The sequence below is a fragment of the Bacillus rossius genome, chromosome 17 (genome assembly GCF_032445375.1).
Source record: "Bacillus rossius redtenbacheri isolate Brsri chromosome 17, Brsri_v3, whole genome shotgun sequence".
Classification (NCBI taxonomy): Eukaryota; Metazoa; Arthropoda; class Insecta; order Phasmatodea; family Bacillidae; genus Bacillus; species Bacillus rossius.
The window spans coordinates 40,167,571-40,182,203 of NC_086344.1; positions in this window are offsets into that span (position 1 = coordinate 40,167,571).

Genomic DNA, 14,633 nt, shown 5'->3' on the forward strand with positions numbered 1-14,633 from the left:
GCCAGGCGGAGAGGGAGCAGCACCTACCGCGCCTGCAGGGGCTGAAGCCTGCGAGTCCTGGAGCTCCTCGCCGCAGGAGGTCCTGTCCGGGACTGCAGGACTCGTGGGCACGGCGCCAAGCCCCGGGCTGTGGCCCCGGCTGGGGGGGGGGGTCTAAATGCCACCACTGCAGCCCCGTGACGTCACGCCCCGGCTACCAGAACTACCATCCCCCTCCCTCCCAGTCCTCCCTCCCTCGCGACAAAATGGCGCATAGCGGGCTGGGCGGGCGGATCGTTAGGCCCTGGGGGTGCGCTTCCCCCCCTTCTCAATCCGGGGTGACTTCCACCCTCGCTGGCTGATGGCTCAGTTTATATATGTGTGTGTGTGAGTTCCGTCCACACCCCCTGCCCCCTGCACTCTTTCCTAATCTTGTTTTACTGCTTCTCGGGTCTCGCGATCGCCGGCTTAGCCGCTGTTCCTGTGGGACCAGCCATAGCCTCGCTGGTGAGGCGAGTGCCTTCACCCAGCCCGGAGTGCAGCGCAGCGCAGCGCAGTCGCTCTGCCACTCGCGGCCTGAAGGTTCTCTGCCCAAGCACCAACCATGTCGACGAGAATTGCATTTTCCTGACGGAGCAATTTTTTTTTTTGACGTGATAACGCCTTATAATTCGATGAACGCCGGCTGCACGCACGAAAAAGCTTGACAGATTGTCACGTTCCGCCTGAGCCGAGCGTGCAAGAACCGGCCGACCACCGTGCGAGAAAATCTTCTGTAATATCAAACAGGTTAAGCCGGGCTTTTTGAGAGCAGAAATTTTAAAAAATGGATTTATCTGTCCGATTTCGTCATTTCAAATTAACAATTTATTGACATTGTTTTGATTTCAGTTTATTTCTATAGCTAATTGTTCGTGCTTATATTTAAACAAATTGTTTAAATTAAATTTGCAGAAATTGTAAATAATATTTGAAAATTAAATAGTATGCAATTATCTATCATCAATGTTTTCTTATGACGTTATCACGTAAAATTATCGTCTGTAAACCGACTTTACAGACAACCCCCTTTTTATAAAAAGGAAGTTATGATGTTTGAAGTTGGCTACCTGTCTCAAGATGCTGATAAAGCTAATTGTTTTTAGGTACCCACAATGTAGCATCTCATATGGTCATTGGTTTAACTCTGTTGATTTCTAACACCGAAAAAAATACACACCAATTTTTAAAAGCTATTGCAAAACGAAGAAATCTGAAATATTAAAAAGTTTTGTATTAAACAAAACGTCCATAGACTCCAAAACCATCGTCAACTTAAAAGTTTATACAGATAGATCACAATATTGTGGACACTATAACGGTTGCAATTTTTTTACAAATTACTTCCAAACTGATACATAAAATCTAATAGAGGAAAATCTCGGTCGAGTTCGGTAATGAACAATTTCCGATCAAAGGGGTATAAATGAGGAAGGTTTTTAGAAAAAGAGAAAGATTCCTGTAATCCCATAATATGGAAAATATCACACCAGTTTTAACGTATTATAATTTGTCGGAGTAATGCCAAAATCTTTTGTCTAAAAACATTTTTGACACGACCAACCGTAACTTCAAGGGGTAGAAAAAACTAGAGTTGAAGGACAAAAAATCATAATTATTTTCGTAGCCTGTCCATCGAATTCATTCAAAGTGTTTGTAAATCTTATAATTTCTCATTTATATCTAAAACTTTTGTGTGAATCATTTTTATATGACCAACCATTACTTCAAGGGGTAAAAATAAGTAGGGTTGAAAGACAAATAAATCTTAACTCCCTCAATATACACACTATTATATCCGTTAGAACTGTTGGCAAACCATATAAATATTATCTTAAACGTTTGTCTGAAACAATTTTTATACGACCAACCATAACTGCAAGGGGTGGAAAAAACAAGGGTTGGAAAGTTAAAAACCATTCGTGACTCCCTTAGTAAAGACACAATTGAATCCGTTTGAATTGTTTGTAAATCTTATAATTTTTATCTAAAACATTTGTCTGAAACAATTTTTGTTAAGATGAGCCATTGCTGCAGAGGGTTGAAAAAACAAGGGTAGAATTTTAAAAAATTCATAATTTCCTTATCATGTACAATTACAAATTCGTTTTAATTTATTGTAAAACCTTTAATTAATATCTACAACTTTTGTCTGAAATAATCTTTTATACAACCTACAGTAACTGCAAGGGGTGAAATAAAAAGGGTTGAATAATAAAAAATTCCAACTTCCTTATTAGGCACAATATCAGATCCGTTCAAATTGTTTGTAAATCTTATGATTTTTATCTAAAATTTTGTCTGTAACAATTTTTGATAAAGCAAACCATTATAGCAAGGATTTTAATAAACCTGGGGTTGGAATGAGAAAATAAATAGAACTTCCCTACCATGTACACTACCGAATCAATTCTAATTTTTGTTTAACTTCCTAAATATTGAATAAAATTATTGCTAAAATAAATTATTATCAAACCATCACTGCAAAGGGTGCAAATAACAAGGTTTGAAAGTAAAATATGATCATTACTTGTTTTTAATAGATTTACTATCAAATTCGTTATAATTTATGGTATAAATCCTATAACTCATCTAAAACTTTGGCTAAAAATATTTTAGATGTAACGAATTATCACCGTAAAAATAGGGTTTAAAATTTAAAATCTTTCTAAATTTCTTAGTATCAAATTCATTCTAATTTATTTCAAACCATCATAATATTATCTTAAACCTTGTTGCAAAGCGAATTTTTTATACAACCACGTTATTAGTGCAAGGGATAGAAAAAGAATATTTTAAGGTTAAAAAAATTAAATAATTACCTCATTTGGCATAAAATATGTAATTCTTTCTAAGTTATTCAATGGTGGACATATTTAGTTAAAAGCATTCATAATATTTTCGATGAACGGATAAGGATAAAATATTTAATCGATAATTTTGTAATATTGGAGAACATATATATGTTATGTGCATTAAGTTCTTAAAATTTACAGAATTTTATAGAATTTATCCAAAATATTTCCAGAAGAAATAGGTACTTTGAAATCTACCTACACATGTAGTCTGTGCTGAAGGGGATTTGTTTTTTTGTTGTTTTTTTTGGACTGATTTCTGTAGTCTTCAACACAATGTCATACAGAATGCCACGAGCCTGAAATTTTTTAATTAAAAGTTCTTCGCTGGATTCTTTCATTCTTAAATTAAATCTTCGCCAATCTACAGTAACGACACTGATAATAAACCCGATGATATCCGTTTATATAAACAGATAAAGGCAAGTTACAAATATTAAAGTGTACCCACACGTAAAACGAAACGAAATTTCATTTTTCAGCATAAAGATTTAGCAAATATTTTTGAAGTTTATAGTTCTGTAAGGTTTCCGTTTCCGTTTTCCTTTCTGCCGGGCAGCACTACACGACAAAACTATAAACAATCTATTCCTTGCGAGCCGTCGGCCTGTCATGTCGTGTCCGTCGTGACGACATGTCAGTAGCCAATGAAATACAAGGTCGCCGTGACGTCACCCGACAAAATACGCGCCCTGCTGCCCCGAAAGAAATACATTATATTTCTAACTTTTTTCGTGTCGTGCCGCAAGACGGTAAGCCAAAAGAAAACCTTACAAAACCAAACTTCAAGAATATTTACCCACTTGGTAAATCTTTGTGATGAAAAACTAAATTTCGTTTTAGGGTGGTTACACTTTCAAATTTGTAGTGTGCCTTCGTCTGTTTATATGAACAATAATTTTTGTGTTCACATTGCATTTTATTATTGTTCAATGGCCAAGATTTAATTTAAGAAAGGTCGAGTCCAGCGAAGAAGTTTTAATTAGTAAATTTCAGGCTAATTATATTTTGTATGACATTAGGTTGAAGGACTAAACAAATCAGCAAAAAAAGAAAAGGCATGGGTGAGATAGCATGTTTTTTTTTTCTTCTACACTGTTTTTAACGCATTTTATACTGCATTTTATAAACGCATTTGGCTCGGAAATATTATCCGACAGCCAAGATAGAGTTTGTGTAAATGTTGTCGTGGTATCGCGCCATTACGCTGTGAATCTGTCGTGCTGAAGCGCTGTACGACGGTTTGTCGTGTTCGTCGTGACATTGTGACTCCACCTTCAGGCCCCTACGCCACATAACTACTCAACACGACTACTCACACATCCACGTGGGGCAGTTCGCGGGAAGCAGTGAGTAGGCGCTGAGCGTATTTAGTTTTCAGACTGTATTTCTATAAGAATGAAAGTGTCTAGCACGCATGTTTTCAGAATAATTTTTAGGCATGCAAATTTAGGCACAGATTATTTAAAGCAATCAAGTAACTTGAATTACACGTAAATCTTCATTTCCCCGCCGTATATGTTATTGTTACCACTCAAATCTCACTGTGGTGCTATGCATCATGTGTAAGGTCACGAACTAACTGAATATTCTGTTTTTAAGGTTTCGTGTACTAAAAATGTGGCTGAGAACATCTATAAGAAACCTTACCTGGGAATTAGTGTGGGTAAAATGAAAACTTGTGTCATAAACATTATCAAAAAGTTATAGATATGATACTGCCGGTACTACTGTGTACTGCAAAAACGGTGAACATTCAGAGCAACCATAGAATAAGTAGACGGGTTGAGGGAACCTTTTTTATTTCCAACATGAAAAGACTCAGGGTTACCAACCGGACAGGCCGAGGGCTTATAAAGAAGAAGGGAAAAAAGGAAAGCCTCGCCTTGATATCGATTTTGCCGAGTGCAATGCAGACTAGTGAAAAATGATCAAGAAGGGCTCAGTTGCTTCTCAGACGTTCCGAATTCCCAGACGATTACGGGACAACAGAAGAGAAGAAGGGGGGGGGGTGGTTGTAGAGTATATATACTTGAGGTTTTCAGCAGATCAGCAGAGAGAGAAAAACCAAGATGCCGACACAACATAGACAACTCTAAGAGAGATGGGGAGGGGGGGAGGGGGGGGTCACGAAAGGATGAAGGTTTTGGAGAGCTAATTTTTTTCTACTATTACCAACTTTTGTGTAATGACAGTTGTATTTAATGTTTATTTATTGTTGTATGTATTTGTCTTTGTTTGATGCACCTGGTAAAAATGAGAGAGGGATAGAATTTTTTTTTCATGTTTCACTTTTTTTTTTCAATTTTCTGCACATATTGCACTAACGATTGCCCGTGATATTTAAGTAGTTTCAGAAAAATAAATACTTTTAGTACACCGATAACCATTAAATCATCACTAAAATTATATATCTAACCATCAAATATAATATTTACATACGTTAATTTCATCAATGTGCAGCTGAAACTGTATTTCAATGAACAAGATAGCAAAACTAAAAAGGCTGTGATAGTAAGCACTGTGTGGAAGCAGTAATAAACGGTAGCTATGAAACACAACGGTAACATGCTGAGTGTTGTCGTGTATGTTCTGCCCCGAGTGCCGGGTGAACCAGAGTCGCGCCAGGGTGCCGACCCAAGCGGGTGACCTGCTGTCTGAAGACGCCCCAGGGCCTCGTTGCTATTCAGATATGCACCCTCCCTCGCTCCTGAACACTGCGCTGCGCCCTCGCTCCCACCCTGGCCGTGCCCGCCAGTAGCAGCGGCGAGACGGGGCGGACGTTGCCGCTAGGAGACCCCCCCCCCCTCCCCAGGAGGCCTGGTTCACGTCCGGTGCGCGGGGCGGGATTCTGCGTCCGTCACCCACACCGCAGGTTACGAGAGTAAAAACTCGTATTCACCACTAGCTGCCCGACCCGGCTTCGCACGGCTATACTAATGGAAAAAAATTAAGCCACATCTCCCATTTACAGTAATGGTAAATTAAAAAAAAATTCAGTGAAAATTTATTACAATGCTGTATAATGTACCAGAGAGAAAATGAATAGCACCGATGGTTTCCCGACTCGTGCACGCAACGTACAACTGATGTACCCGTACTTCGCTACGGCAGTCTACAGGCAGATCACTCTTGCGCCGCTCATTATACATGCCCCTCCTTGTGGGTACGCCACTGCCGCGCGATGCCCGTTGCCATGGAGGCGCAGAAGGCATGAACAATGCAAAATCCTGTTCTCATGCAGACAAAGTACCCACTGTTGCCTGGTTTTAACCACCCATGGGATCTAATTTTCGGAAAATGTCATCCTGCGTAACATAAGGAACATTACTGTGAAGTTTCAAGTCTGTAAAATAAAAAGGGCAATAAAAAACCAATTAAACACAGAGAGAGGAAAAAAACAATAGTTTAGGTTTGCGATTTAAAGTGATAAAAACTATTTAAATCTACTAATTGAACTCTTATGAGGGTACTGATTGTTTCGTTGTTAATATCACACGGGTGTTTTTTACTTGTATGGGAAAATTAAGAATGATAATGCATCTAGTGCGTGGCAACAATGTTAATAGGCAATAGGAAATAAACTTCTAGCGCCTGCGGCATTGTCAACACACAGTTCGTACGTGTACTGCATGTTGTATCTAACCCCCTCCAACGCATTTGATTCTAAATTGGACTTTTAGTAGGGATCCCTAATTTTATTGATAATATAATATAGCCTATAGCCTTCCTCGATAAATGTACTATCCAACACTGAAAGAATTTTTCAAATCGGACCAGTGGTTTCTGAGATTAGCGCGTTCAAACAAACAAGCAAACAAACTCTTCAGCTTTATAATATTATTATAGATATATATATTGCCTTCGAGGGCCTAACATCGGTAGTTATGTTTATTTTGTGTTGTTTGTTCAGCTTCCTAATTCAGTTAAGTGGGATATTATAGTGTGGTGTTAGTTTGCGTTTTACTTGGTTCATACTTCCACAGAGTGTACGTTCTTTAAAACTGCCAAAACTATCTAAAAAAAAACTGCATTGAATCCACAGGGTGTGTCCAGCCAGCAGAGTCACGTAAACGTAAATGTTTAATTTCAAAAATTAGTCGTGTTAAAAGTCAATTGCGTTCCCAGAATAATTAAGGAAAAAAAAGTTGTTTTCTAGTAAAGAGTGTTATTGACACTTCGCGCGCTGGTTTTGTGAAGTACTGACGCACCCGTTCGGCCACTAACATCCTGACGTCAGATTCTTTGTCAGAGTTTGATGGTTGTGAAATTTTAATGTAACCTTGCACTAAAACTTAATTCTCTTTGTTTACAGTGACGTACGGGTGCCATGTTGACATTCCCAAGCAAATGTGTCCAACCCACGAAGTAATAGTGATCACGCAAATGACCTTTGGGTGTCTTGTAAATTGTGTTGAATAAATTATATTGTCTTTGACACCACACGCCCTGGCTAATATTCCCAGTATGTAGGGTTTATTTGTAGGAAGTATGAAGTATTTACAGACTTATTTCAGTCGTTTATGCAAAAGCAAATATACATACATATAGTAAGTGTTATAATGTGAGTTTTAAAATGTTTCAGGATAATATTTGAGTAAGCCATTGAAGTATAACTTTTATCGTGTGCGGAAACTTTGTAGTATCAATTATTTAGTGATTTTCAACCAGATGGGCAGTATTTTAATAAAAGTCCTTGTCGAAAATCAGATCCAAAACCGGCGTTCCCAATAGTTAAAATGTCCTGCTGTTTCGTGCTGGTAATTGCTATTTGAGTTTGTTGGTGGCAAGCAACGTTTACGATTCAGGCAGCGAATTCTAGCGGCGGGCGCAGAAAGTATTTGTGTGATTCGCGTCTAGACATTTTTGTATTTTAAAAGTAAATATTTTATTTATCAGGTTAATTCAACACACTCGGCATTATTTAAAAGAATTCCAAGTTTAATTTCGTGTCCAAGTTTCATGTAATAAGTTTATTTGCAACATGAACAACATGAGAACACATTAATTTGCTCGTTATCTTTAAAAGATTTGTGCAATGGGAGTGCATGACTTGATGTAAGTTTTTGGACATACGCCATTGCTAAGAATGTCGCAGTACGGGAGTAAATCCTAGAGGACTCACAATCAAATCCCCGGTCAACAGCAAACAGGCTCAACAAATAACCCGGAAAGCCAGCCAAAAGCTTCTGAGTGAAAGAATTGCCGCATATCACTGCCAAAAATCACATTTGAACAATGAAATTTCGAAAATTCTTAGCAATGGCGTATGTCCAAAAACTTACATCAAGACATTAATTTGCTCGTTACCGAGGTTACATGTTCACACGCACTGCCTACTGCAAGACTCGCTCACATTTGTTTCCTGGTTTTGTTTTAAACGTGGCAGTGAGATTTTATGCATAACATGGAGTGAGTTTTACACTAACTCTACTTTACTGTACTGTGTTTTGTTGGCGAATAAATCTCAACATATTTAGTGCGTGATTTTGACCCTTATCTTTTCAAAACAAACTTATGGCATTACTTTGTTTTATAAACAAGCATTTTCCTGCTAAGAGATGTCTAGTTTCCTACCTGCTCAGTCGATGGACATACTCCATTGCTGGTTACACAGTATGTCATAAGAAACCTCAATAACTGACCAAAAAAATGAATATAAAAAAACATGAATGTAAACACGCAGAAAACAAACCAGAATCATCCGATGTCAAAGAAATTATTCTTATCTATTTAGTATCATCTTTGTGTTCGTCTGTTTGTCGCTCTGTTCTCCAAAGTCTTTTTTTTGTCTTTATTTACTGTCCTTGTTGCTACTGTTTTGTCGTTGTTAACACACTGTGTCCGTCTGTGCTGTAATAATTTATTTATTTATTCCCTTCATTGAGTTTTCTGTGCTCTGTTTTTAAACTATTTTGATTCTGACACGTTTTCTGTGTGTTTTCATTCATATTTTTTATTCAACTTTTTGGCAGTTTTTGAGGATTTTATGATATACAGAGTAACTAGCAATGGCGTATGTCCATTATAATAACACCATATGTTTGTGCTTTGAAATGATTATAAAATATATGTCTGTTATTGATACGATCGAACAAAGTGGTGGATCGTACCGGCGTTTCGCGCTGCTCTGGGGCAGTCATCTTCAGGGCTGATTGCCTTCTGGCGGCGGGCGGCTATAAAAAGCCGGCGGATAAGAGCATCGCGTGACGCGACGCTATTGATTACAGGTTCAGGCAGCTGCTGCATTATGCACGTATTCGACCAGCCGCCGCCAGACCGCTCTGCCGTCGGGCCGTGCTCGGCTAGCGACTAGGGCTCGGCTAGCGACTAGGGCTCGGCTAGCGACTATGGTTCGGCTAGCGACTAGAGCTCGGCTAGAGACTATGGCTCTGCTAGCGACTAGAGCTCGGCTAGCGACTAGGGCTCGGCTAGCGACTAGGGCTCTGCTAGCGACTAGGGCTCAGCTAGTGACTAGGGCTCTGCTAGCGACTATGGCTCTGCTAGCGACTAGGGCTCGGCTAGCGACTAGGGCTCGGCTAGCGACTAGGGCTCGGCTAGCGACTAGGGCTCGGCTAGCGACTAGGGCTCTGCTAGCGACTATGGTTCGGCTAGCGACTATGGTTCGGCTAGCGACTATGGCTCGGCTAGCGACTAGGGCTCGGCTAGCGACTAGGGCTCTGCTAGCGACTATGGTTCGGCTAGCGACTAGGGCTCGGCTAGCGACTAGGGCTCGGCTAGCGACTAGGGCTCTGCTAGCGACTAGGGCTCTGCTAGCGACTAGGGCTCTGCTAGCGACTATGGTTCGGCTAGCGACTATGGTTCGGCTAGCGACTATGGTTCGGCTAGCGACTATGGCTCGGCTAGCGACTAGGGCTCTGCTAGCGACTAGGGCTCTGCTAGCGACTATGGTTCGGCTAGCGACTATGGTTCGGCTAGCGACTAGGGCTCTGCTAGCGACTATGGTTCAGCTAGCGACTATGGTTCGGCTAGCGACTATGGTTCGGCTAGCGACTATGGCTCGGCTAGCGACTATGGTTCGGCTAGCGACTATGGCTCGGCTAGCGACTATGGTTCGGCTAGCGACTAGGGCTCGACTAGCGACTAGGGCTCGGCTAGCGACTATGGTTCGGCTAGCGACTATGGTTCGGCTAGCGACTAGGGCTCGGCTAGCGACTAGGGCTCGGCTAGCGACTAGGGCTCGGCTAGCGACTAGGGCTCTGCTAGCGACTAGGGCTCTGCTAGCGACTATGGTTCGGTTAGCGACTATGGTTCGGCTAGCGACTATGGCTCGGCTAGCGACTAGGGCTCGGCTAGCGACTAGGGCTCGGCTAGCGACTAGGGCTCGGCTAGCGACTAGGGCTCTGCTAGCGACTAGGGCTCTGCTAGCGACTATGGTTCGGCTAGCGACTATGGCTCGGCTAGCGACTATGGCTCGGCTAGCGACTAGGGCTCGGCTAGCGACTATGGCTCTGCTAGCGACTAGGGCTCGGCTAGCGACTAGGGCTCGGCTAGCGACTATGGCTCTGCTAGCGACTATGGCTCGGCTAGCGACTAGGGCTCGGCTAGCGACTATGGCTCGGCTAGCAACTAGGGCTCTGCTAGCGACTATGGTTCGGCTAGCGACTATGGCTCGGCTAGCGACTAGGGCTCTGCTAGCGACTATGGTTCGGCTAGCGACTAGGGCTCGGCTAGCGACTATGGCTCGGCTAGCGACTATGGCTCGGCTAGCGACTATGGCTCTGCTAGCGACTATGGCTCGGCTAGCGACTATGGCTCGGCTAGCGACTAGGGCTCTGCTAGCGACTATGGTTCGGCTAGCGACTATGGCTCGGCTAGCGACTATGGCTCGGCTAGCGACTATGGCTCGGCTAGCGACTAGGGCTCGGCTAGCGACTATGGCTCTGCTAGCGACTATGGCTCGGCTAGCGACTAGGGCTCGGCTAGCGACTAGGGCTCTGCTAGCGACTATGGTTCGGCTAGCGACTAGGGCTCGGCTAGCGACTATGGCTCGGCTAGCGACTAGAGCTCGGCTAGCGACTAGGGCTCGGCTAGCGACTAGGGCTCTGCTAGCGACTAGGGCTCGGCTAGCGACTAGGGCTCGGCTAGCGACTAGGGCTCTGCTAGCGACTATGGTTCGGCTAGCGACTATGGCTCGGCTAGCGACTATGGCTCGGCTAGCGACTATGGCTCTGCTAGCGACTATGGCTCGGCTAGCGACTATGGTTCGGCTAGCGACTAGGGCTCGGCTAGCGACTATGGTTCGGCTAGCGACTATGGCTCGGCTAGCGACTATGGCTCGGCTAGCGACTAGGGCTCTGCTAGCGACTATGGCTCGGCTAGCGACTAGGGCTCGGCTAGCGACTATGGCTCGGCTAGCGACTAGGGCTCGGCTAGCGACTATGGCTCTGCTAGCGACTATGGCTCGGCTAGCGACTAGGGCTCGGCTAGCGACTAGGGCTCTGCTAGCGACTATGGTTCGGCTAGCGACTAGGGCTCGGCTAGCGACTATGGCTCGGCTAGCGACTAGGGCTCTGCTAGCGACTATGGTTCGGCTAGCGACTAGGGCTCGGCTAGCGACTATGGCTCGGCTAGCGACTAGAGCTCGGCTAGCGACTAGGGCTCGGCTAGCGACTAGGGCTCTGCTAGCGACTATGGCTCGGCTAGCGACTAGGGCTCTGCTAGCGACTATGGTTCGGCTAGCGACTATGGCTCGGCTAGCGACTAGGGCTCGGCTAGCGACTAGGGCTCTGCTAGCGACTATGGTTCGGCTAGCGACTAGGGCTCGGCTAGCGACTATGGCTCGGCTAGCGACTAGGGCTCTGCTAGCGACTATGGTTCGGCTAGCGACTAGGGCTCGGCTAGCGACTATGGCTCGGCTAGCGACTAGAGCTCGGCTAGCGACTAGGGCTCGGCTAGCGACTAGGGCTCTGCTAGCGACTATGGCTCGGCTAGCGACTAGGGCTCTGCTAGCGACTATGGTTCGGCTAGCGACTATGGCTCGGCTAGCGACTAGGGCTCGGCTAGCGACTAGGGCTCTGCTAGCGACTATGGTTCGGCTAGCGACTAGGGCTCGGCTAGCGACTATGGCTCGGCTAGCGACTAGAGCTCGGCTAGCGACTAGGGCTCGGCTAGCGACTAGGGCTCTGCTAGCGACTATGGCTCGGCTAGCGACTAGGGCTCGGCTAGCGACTATGGCTCTGCTAGCGACTATGGCTCGGCTAGCGACTAGGGCTCGGCTAGCGACTAGGGCTCTGCTAGCGACTATGGTTCGGCTAGCGACTAGGGCTCGGCTAGCGACTATGGCTCGGCTAGCGACTAGAGCTCGGCTAGCGACTAGGGCTCGGCTAGCGACTAGGGCTCTGCTAGCGACTAGGGCTCGGCTAGCGACTAGGGCTCTGCTAGCGACTATGGTTCGGCTAGCGACTATGGTTCGGCTAGCGACTATGGTTCGGCTAGCGACTATGGCTCGGCTAGCGACTAGATCTCGGCTGGCGACTAGAGCTCGGCTAGTGACTAGGGCTCTGCTAGCGACTATGGTTCGGCTAGCGACTAGGGCTCGGCTAGCGACTATGGCAATCATAAGCAGTAGTAGTAGCGTAAGGATCTACCGTTCATATGTGTCAGGTTTTATTTTTAAAAATTCACGTGTTTAAAAATACAATTGAAGGTCATCAGATAGCCAACTTATCCCAATAAAGCATCATCTTTGGTAAACTTGTCTGGCGAAGAACACTGGACTAGCCGTTTCCCTGTGAACGAGGGGGGAAGGGGTGGTTAAAGTGCTCACACCCCAAATACAGGCCATGCCTTCACCTGCCCCCTTTCACCCGCTATCACATGGTGTCCACTGTTGCCATATTTACATTCCCAGCTTGTTAACATTAAAATTATTATTTTCTATGCCATTAATATTATAATAAGTTTTAAATATATTATTAATATTACTGTTTTTTTAATATCCAAGACCGTAAGATAGTTTATTTGGTAGCAATACTACAGGTGTATTTATTCTGAAAGAAATATATATTTATAAATTCTAAACACTAAACATTATTTCATACGAGAAAATATTTTGAGCAGGCAGTCACTATAAATAACAAGCAATACCATTAACTACGTCCTATGGTTGAACAGCCAAATATTTTATATTAAATTATAAAATAAACTGGTTTCAACCAAATTACGTTTTTCTGTTACGTTTCCTTACAAATAAGAATTTAATATTATCAGACAATGATCTTGATGAAACATGAGAAAATGTATTCCCAAATTATCGTTCCGCATTTTCATTTTTAAATATATATTTTTTTAATAAATTATATAAAATCTTTACTGCAATACAAAACATTTTTTTCCTGAATTTGGGGGCTCTTTGCACATATCTGGCAGCAGAGCGCACTGGAGCAAGGACAGAACTAATAGCAGATCTCGTGCTTTGGAGAGAGAGAGAGAGAGAGAGAGAGAGAGAGAGAGAGAGTATGCACACTGCAAGCAAAGAATGAGGCTACTACAGCACAACTCAGCTAGCCAGGCACAGACAACACCCGCCTTTTATTGGACTGCGCGCTTGCAGTTCCACTGCCCTCTCTCCTGAACGGAGTGTTGTTGGCAACACTGATTCACTCCAAGCCAGTAACAAGCCTGTTGTATACTACTTTCTGACGCCTAACGTGCCTCAGGAAAATATGGAGACTTGTGCAGACTTTTATTGGAAGCCTCTCATCGCCATAGGGACAGTGATTTGTGGTAGAAAGGGACTCGATAAGTCTGCCCAGGCCTGCAAGCGCTCCCCCCACCCCTGGAAGCAGTGAGCGGTCACAAGCCCCACCCACTGGCGTACAGCCAATGGGAACATAGCGGTGGTGTGGCAGAGAGTTATACAATGTTAAAATATATATTTCCTTTCAACCGTAAAATTGAGAATTTAAAAAAAATATTACCAAACTATCTTGGAACAAAGAACTATTCTATCTGAAACCATCTTAGCCATAACTAGATACAGTTGTGTTTCACAGGGGTCTTATTTCCTGATAGACTTCTCAATACGATATTCATGTTTTGTACCGTTCTTGCTTATTCCACTGGGCCGTCAAGTCACAAGCCACTGGCAGTCTCCGGCCTGTCAGCTATCACTGCGCCAACCAGTCACTAGCCACTGACTGTTTATGATCTGTCAGCTGTCACTGTACCAACCAGTCACAAGCCACTGACTGTTTATGATCTGTCAGCTGCCACTGTACCAACCAGTCACAAGCCACTGACTGTTTATGATCTGTCAGCTGTCACTGTACCAACCAGTCACAAGCCACTGACTGTTTATGATCTGTCAGCTGCCACTGTACCAACCAGTCACAAGCCACTGACTGTCTCAGGCCTGTCTGCTGTCACCACGCCGCAGTGGCAGAGACAGGAGGGCTTCTGGCGGGGAAATAACTCTCAGTTAAATGGGAGGTCCTAGAGTTAGAAAAATAATATATCTTTAAAATGCTAATATAAAAGAATTTATGACATCTTGGCTTTATCTGTTTTTCAATACTACTGAAATTGAAAATAAAATGAGAGCGTGTAACTCCGCACACGTGATATAAGTGAAACTTCTTCGGCAATTTAAATCTAGAATCGTATGTATACCATAAAGGGTAAAATGGAATAGAGAGAAAGAAATAGAAATAGTATTAACTCATTTTTTAAATAAACATTAATTAACAAACTGCTTATTCAATTTAAAATAAGAGCCAACACTGTTTCACTAAAACT